This window comes from Melospiza melodia, chromosome 19, assembly GCF_035770615.1.
Source record: "Melospiza melodia melodia isolate bMelMel2 chromosome 19, bMelMel2.pri, whole genome shotgun sequence".
In the NCBI taxonomy this organism is placed as follows: Eukaryota; Metazoa; Chordata; class Aves; order Passeriformes; family Passerellidae; genus Melospiza; species Melospiza melodia.
Window position 1 is genome coordinate 14,698,989 of NC_086212.1, and position 7,968 is coordinate 14,706,956.

The 7,968-nt window shown below is 47.5% G+C and overlaps 1 long non-coding RNA gene across 1 annotated transcript; it reads left to right on the top strand.

Annotated features, from left to right (window-relative positions):
• Positions 1–604: 604 nt before the first annotated feature.
• On the top strand, positions 605–6,490 carry LOC134426799 (uncharacterized). The gene is made up of 3 exons (XR_010030048.1): positions 605–692; positions 2,690–2,775; positions 5,351–6,490. It is a non-coding gene; the product is annotated as an uncharacterized LOC134426799 (long non-coding RNA).
• The last annotated feature ends 1,478 nt before the right edge of the window (positions 6,491–7,968 follow it).

Below are 7,968 nucleotides of genomic sequence, written 5' to 3' on the forward strand. Positions count from 1 at the left end.
TATATTGTTCTATCTCCTTTCAAACCTAATGTCTTCTATCCAAAAAGAGAAGCCTCTCAGAGCCTGCCCTCCCCATCCCCCTTAGCCAGCCAAGGACATATTTAAAACTTAAGGGCAAATGTTCCATAAAACACTGCCCAACCCTTTGCAAATTCCCTGCATAACTCTCGCATGCATCCTCTAACTCGAGTCCATCCCTGCTCCAAAGTTGTTATTTGCCCTGCAGTCCTCTTTGGCCTCTCTCTCTCTCTTTTTTACAATCTCTGAGATGGCAATTAGCTCAAGAGATGCACTTAGAGCTTGGACTCAATTACAGATCCCTCCTCTCCGGGCTCTGCTGCTCCATGCCGATTTAAACGTCCTTTTGCATGAAGCAGCAGTCTGAATTCTTTAATTGTTCCCTCCTTATCAGAGATTTGGAGGCTTTCCACCCATGGGTGTGGTAATCATAGTCCCAAAGGCAAACCAGGACGAGGTTTTGTTAAAGAAAATCCCCTGGGGCAGAATCACCAAAGCTAAAGAAAATAATAGCCATACTGGAGCTGACCATTAATGCAGATTTTTTCTCTCCACAGAGCTGGCAGAGCTTCCCAAGAGGAGTGAACGTTGTCATCTGCACTGTGATGAGCTGAGCCAGAGCAGAAAGTCACATTGATGGATCTGGAAAGGCAGCCCTGATGTGCAGCACAGAGGTTTGGAGCATTTGCTGCCATTATTCCCTGGTTTTTCCTGGATGAGGATATAAAGGGTGACACAGCAAGGGTCAGCACCACCTTCCCTTGTCCTGCAGGTCCTGCAGGTTTGTGGATTTGGTCTGAAATACATGCAGGGGGTGTCTTGAGTGAAATGTTTGTCCTGCTGTGAACCTGAACCCTGGTGCCTTTGCTTTAACTGTGTCGGTGCAGCCCAGGCTCCCAGGGTGTCCCTTTGCCTTCCACACACAACAGATGTCACCAGCATGGGGAGAAACACAGCTTGAGGTGTCACACACTGAGGTACCAACGCTCTGGAGCAGCAGCACAAACAAAGACGCCCTTGAGGGTCTGAAGGAAGCTGTGCCTGTGTCCATATCAGCAATGGAAATGGAAAATGCTGCTGGGCTGATGGCTGCAAAGCCAAAAACTGAACGTGACACTTTGCTGCTCCTCAGACCCCCAAGTCCTGCTGCTGTGTATTCAGCATCCCCCTGGTGAAGTGAAAGCAGCTCATAAAAGTGTGGGGCAGAAAGTCCAAACTTACGTGGGGACTGCTCCATTTGCTCTGTGTGGCCATAATGGGGTTATTTATGGTACATGTAGGAAAGATTAAAGGTTTTCATAATAAAGGAAAGCGAGAGCTCGAGAAGTGGGTGCCTCCTAACAGCACTGGCTCTCGAGGCAGGATAAATCACCCCAGCAACCATTAAAACTTCAAGAAGATTGCTTGTAAACCTCCAAGCCATGCCAATAAAGCATATTCCTTGCCACAGAGCAGCCCAGATGGTGGAGCTCAGCAGTTTTCAGGGCTGCTCACAGCTGAACCCTGGTGCCTGTCTGCTCAGAGGGCACAGTGCCAGGGGAGCACTGTGGGATCCGTGGGATCTGTCAGTGTGGGATCACAGAGACAGCAGGGCCAGAACCAGGAACCTCCCAGCCTGGGGGAGCACCGTGGGATCCATGGGATCTGTCAGTGTGGGATTGCAGGGACAGCAGGGCCAGAACCTCCCAGCCTGAGGAGCACTGTGGGATCCATGGGATCTGTAAATGTGGGATCACGGGACAGCAGGCCCAGAACCTCCCAGCCTGAGGAGCACTGTGGGATCCATGGGATCTGTAAATGTGGGATCACGGGACAGCAGGGCCAGAACCAGGAACCTCCCAGCCTGAGGAGCACTGTGGGATCCATGGGATCTGTAAATGTGGGATCACAGAGACAGCAGGGCCAGAACCTCCCAGCCTGAGGAGCACTGTGGGATCCATGGGATCTGTAAATGTGGGAGCACAGGACAGCAGGGCCAGAACCTCCCAGCCTGAGGAGCACTGTGGGATCCATGGGATCTGTCAGTGTGGGATTGCAGGGACAGCAGGGCCAGAACCAGGAACCTCCCAGCCTGAGGAGCACCGTGGGATCCATGGGATCTGTCAGTGTGGGATTGCAGGGACAGCAGGGCCAGAACCAGGAACCTCCCAGCCTGAGGAGCACCGTGGGATCCATGGGATCTGTCAGTGTGGGAGCACAGGGACAGCAGGCCCAGAACCTCCCAGCCTGAGCCCAGCTCGGGGCTGGCTCCATCTCTGCCCTCAGCAGCTCCAGCCCATTCTGCATTCTGCTGCTTCTTGGGGAGCTCCCATCACGACACAATCTCAGAGAAAAGTTTGTATGGGTTTTATGGTTTTTATGGGCTTCAGGAAGTCAGGAAAATATTCCAGGGCCCTTCAAGGTTGTGGTTCATTTGCATTTTAAAAAGTCAAGTCTGCCCGTTCCTTCCACCCTGAAACACCAAGTGAGAAGTGCAATAAATCACAGTTTGAGCTTGTGTGTGGCACAGCATCAGCCAGGGATCCTTCCCTGGGTCCTACCCCAGAGAAAAACCCCAAACCAAAGTTTCTGTATTGTTTCTCCTCCTCTTTTTGTTGTTTGGTTGTCTGGTTGGGATTTGTTCTGTGGGTTTTGGTTTGTGTTGGTTTTTTCTTCCCCATTTCTGTTTCAGGAAGCCCAGCCCAGATTTCCAGGTGTGGCCCTGCTTGCTCAGGCTGGACAGAGGTGTAATACATGTATATATCATTTATGACAGAGGTAAGTGCTGAGGAAGGTGATGGAGGAGTTAATCTGGGCCACCACTGGCCCAAAAATAATTCCCAGGGATGGATCATGCCTGATCCAAATTCTACAAGTGGATTTTCCTCATGTTTCATTTCTTTTTCAAGCCTTGCTCAAGAGAAGTAACCAGATCCAATTTTCACATTAATTCTTAAACTTGATTTAAGAGAGAGGAGTAAATTTATGAAGAGTCTTGATTCTGCAGGCTGCAGGCTCCCCATGGGGGTGTTCAGTGATTTTCTGGGGAATTCGGTTAACAGACCCAATTCCCACAACAGCAGCTTGGCTCTTGCTGGGGGATTTCTGCTGTTGCTACATAATAAATCCCAGTTCTTATAATAAAAAAAAGGAAACTCTACCAACATTCAAACTATTGATAGTTAAGCAACTGTTCAGGTTTTGGGAAGCATTTTTTCCCAGACAATATAAGAAAGTCTTTCTGGGACAGAGATGAGGTAAATATCTCACAAATAAATCACCACTGGTCACCTGTGTAAATCAATGGCAGTAGGAGAATGACAATCTGTTTTATTCATTGCCATTCTGTTTTTTCATGGAGCCATTCTAAAGCTGTGCAGGAGGAATTGTGTTATTCAGTTGAAATCCATGGATCTTTGTGCCATGCCTTTGGAATTTAACAACTGGAGGAGATGGATCCAAAGCTCCTGTCCATACAAACCAGGATGTCACAGTGTCCAAAAGAACCTTCGGGTATCCCATTTACCACAGGCTGCCTGCAGGCCTGGCTTTAAATTAATGAATATTCCAATCCCCTGAATGAGGGAATGAAGGAAAATTTAGAGGAGCTAGAAAACATCTCTAAAAATTATGTGATAACATCACCAAGCCAGAATCCTGCATCTTTCTGGGGAGGAAAAATGAAGAAATATCAGTGCCAAAACTCTCCCAGGTGACTTGGGCAGGAGCTCTGGGATGGGCCCAGGGGTGCTGGGGCCATGGGGGTCACTGGGATTTGTCCCCCAAGCAGGGGGAGCCAAGGGGAGCTGGGGAAGGGGGAGATGTGCCTGGGACCCCCAAACCCCACCGTGGTGCTCCCCCATGGCTTGCACTGCTCAGGGAACTCACCCAGCACTTGGCCCTGAGCGGGGAGAGTTTCCTGTCTGGAGACCCAAACTGTGCTTCCAGCATGGCCAAAGTGATTTTCTTTGTCTGTGGGAAGGTCAAAAGCACCAAAGCACCAGACCTGCAGTCAGAGCTGTGCAGAAGGGAATTGTGAGTATAAAACTGGCAAATGTGAGACAAGTCCATGAATATCTCATCCCTGTTTGTTTCTGCTCCTTACCCCCCAGATATTTGTGTGTTGCCAGCACAGCGTCAGTATCTGAGGTTTGGTGATTTTTTTTTTTTTAATTTTCCTCCTGAATTAACCATCCAGAATCCTCCCATGAGATTTGGAGTCAGCCTGGAAATCTTTCAAAGGACCCCAAAGATAACTGCATTGGGTCTTCTATTGCATTTCCATTTTATGGCATCTTTTTATATTCTGCAGTAGCCTTTTCTGAATAAAAATGAGACAGCCTCTTAAGAGGCCTTTTTATTATTTGCATTTGCCAAAAACAGCCTTAATGAGCTGTTAAGAGTCATTCCCCAGTCCTATTGTTGGCGATGCATGGGAGCCTGTAAAGTGCTGAAAAGCCAAAAGACAATTTATGATCCCCGATGCTATCCCTTCCTGAGACAATCCCACAGAAAGGAAGATATCAGGGGAGTAGGAAGTCCCATGATTTAAATGCCTGGGTGAGTTTTACTGGAGTCATAACTGTGGAATTTGCTGTTTTCATGTCAGAGCTGCCCCAGCCCGTGTTCCCCTGCGCACAGGGTGGGGAGATGGCTCAGGGAGAGCTCCCGATTCACTCCCGGGTGGATAAATGGCCCCAAATTCCATTTGGCACAATCATTTCATGAATCTGCTGGTTTCTGCAGGCTGGGGCAGCGGGTCTGTGCTCACTGGGTCTGGGAAGAGCAAAGAACTGAAATGTCCTCAGAAATGGGGCAGGAGGTGACTCAGCACCGGAAAAACCCCAAATTCAGGGTTCCTGCAGGCTGGGCAGCAGAGGGGTGAGGCTCTGGGGTCCCTTGGGAGGGGGCAGCAGCCAGCACCCCCAGGTGCTCAGTGGGTGCCGGTGAAAAGGAGAGCAGAGGAGCCCAAAAGTGTCAGAGAAAAGGGTTTGTGGGCAGCTCCAGCCCCTGGGCTGAGCAGAGCTGCCTCCTTGCCTGGCATTGACAGCAGGAATGGGAGGTTGGGGAATTTGGGGTGCAGCACCACCCCCAGCCTGGCACAGAGGGACTCATCCCTTGCCTTGGTCCTTGGTGGGTGCTGGGAATCTCCACTGGGATGGAGAGAGCAATCCCTGGTTCTGGGCACCACTCTGGGACACACCGAGCATTCAGGCCATTGCTGCCCTTGGCTTTTCAGCTGGTTCCAAAGGGCACTCCGTGAGCTTTATTTGGATTGAAATGTATCCTTTACAACCTGTTTTTTACTGAATAATCAAACGTGTGACCTGATTATCTTTCTGTATTGTTACAGGTAGTAGCCATGTTCTGCTGGAACAGAACAGTTCCAAAATGAAGAGCTCAGTCCCACGCAGAATACCAGCACAGCTTCTGCTTTCCAGCTCTGTCTCCAGGAAGTTTGATAAAGGATCTCAACCTGCAGTGGTTTCTCCACTGATCTATAATTTTTTCAGGCACAATTGAATTTGATTTTTGAATTCCCCTGAAACATCAGGCTCTGACTCTGACCTGGCATCCCAAAAGGAGCTCAGTGATTTTTGATTATCCCTTCCTGCATGAACAGCACTGGAGCTGCTGTATAATTGTTTCTTGCAGTGGGGATCTCTGTGCTGCTGCTGGGTTCCAGCCCTTTGTGTGGAATGCCATCCTCAGCAGTTCCCCATGTGCCCATTTTGTCACAGCTCCTTACAGCTCTCAGCCACCCCAGGGAGCTCCTGGAGAAGGGTGACAATAACCTGATGCAAGCCCACAGCAGCTGGATTCCTGGCACTTCACTTGGCTTCTGATTCTTTACACGTTCTTTCCTTGGGGAACTTTATTTGCATGAAAACACAGCACAATAATTTGACGACTGCTCACCCTCATGATGTGCAGAGAAACAAAGCAGCTCAACAGTGAGCTAAGCAATCAGTTATATTTAAATTTTTTTCTGAAATCACACCTCTTTCACTTTCTTTCCTCTGCTGTGACTTACAAAGGTGACTTACAGTGCAGCTGGGTTATGCAGTAAAATGAGGAGCTCAGAGCTGCTAAAAAAAAAGGATTATTCTTCTGTGAGCTGGGGGAACAAAGCTCCCCAATAAAGGTCCTGTTCTGCTGTGCCTTTGTGCAGCTCTCAGCACAGATCCCACTGCTCCCAGTGCCCATCCCAGCACTCCTCAGTGCCTAATTCAGTCACCTCACCAAAATAAGTGATGTGGAGCAAATGTGCTCAGCCCTCTGCCTTTCCTTGCAGACCAAAGGGAGAATTGTGCAAATTGTGTGTGGGAACGGAGGGGAGCAAGGACAGCAGGACAGCAGCTGAGGATGGGCCCATGCACGGGACAGACCTGGGGCTGACAGTGCTGTCCCTGTGAGTGATGTCCCTGTGGCTGCTGTCCCTTGTCCCCTCTCAAATAGGGACACTTGCTGGGAGATGCTGCTGGCCCGAGAAAACTGCAAACAGCCTGGGGAATGAGAACCCAGCCCAGGGAATGAAAACACAACCCAGGGACTGAGAACCCAGCCTGGGAATCAAGAACCCAGCCCAGCTGCTGCCATGGAGAGCACCCAGTGACCTTCCCAGCCTTGTTCTCAAGTTAAAGTTCCAGCTCTGACTGCCAGCTTTGCCTAATTCTTATCCCCCAGATGAAAGCTGTAATGATTTATATAGAGCAGCTTTACACAGGGATGGATCAGCCCGCTTCTCCCTTCTCAGAGTAAATGTGTATAAAAAGCAGAATAAATGTGTATAAAAAGTCCAGTGTGAAACTTTGGGGGGTTCTTGGCATCACCTGGGGTCCAGTCCGAGCTCTGCCTCCAGCCTGGCCCAGCAGAGCATCCCAGTGCCCACCCCAGGCCTGGCAGCTCCTTGGGAGGGAGGCAGAGCAGGGCACAGAGGAGCAGCCCCTGCTCATTTGTCTGCCTGTATATTTATATTTATATTTATATTTATATTTATATTTATATTTATATTTATATTTATATTTATATTTATATTTATATTTATATTTATATTTATATTTATATTTATATTTAACAAGCTTAAATATATATTTATATTGTATTTCATTTATATGCCCTTATATTTATGTTTACATTTATAATTACATTTATATTTACATTTATATTATCTTGAACACACTGTTAAATATATGTACTTATATTTATATTATATTTGACAAACTGTTTTTTCTTCAGATGTTTGGAGTGCCTTTGCTGCCTGTTGGAAGTGCCTATTCTACAGATGTTTGGAGGGCCGACAAATTATATTTATATTTATATATATTTATATTTATATTTATATTTATATTTATATTTATATTTATATTTATATTTATATTTATATTTATATTTTACATTACATTTATATTTTATATAAAATGACATTTAGAATTATATTTACAGTTATTTTATTTTTATATTTCCATTTTCATTTATTTGTGGGGATATGTAAATTCCCAGCCCCGGTTTGGAAGCGGGTGGGAGATGGAGCAGCAGCTCGTGCTTGATGTGCATGTGATAAAGCGGAGCACAAAAGCCGCTTAGGACCGGCCCGCGGAGATTAGCTAACAAGAACCGAGCCTTTCTTCTCCGAGGCGTTATTAGCATATTTTTCATCAATACTATACTTAACAGCTCCTCCATAGCAGGAAGCGGTATTTAACCTCTTGTTCCAACGTAACGAGATTACTTTGGTGGTTATGTTCGTTCCATTCATGAGGAGCCTCCTGTGCCCGGTTAATGAGATTCGCTGGGCTCCAGCTGAACTGGGAGCGAGCTCCGGGCTGGATTCGGAATATTGACATTTCAACCTGGGTTTGTGTCCGAGGCTGCGCTGGGGCGCTGTGAAACCCGAGGGTGACGGATAAGGGGTGTCCTGGAAAATCCTGCAGCTTCTGGTAGTTAAAGGTTGTTCGGAATAGATGAACA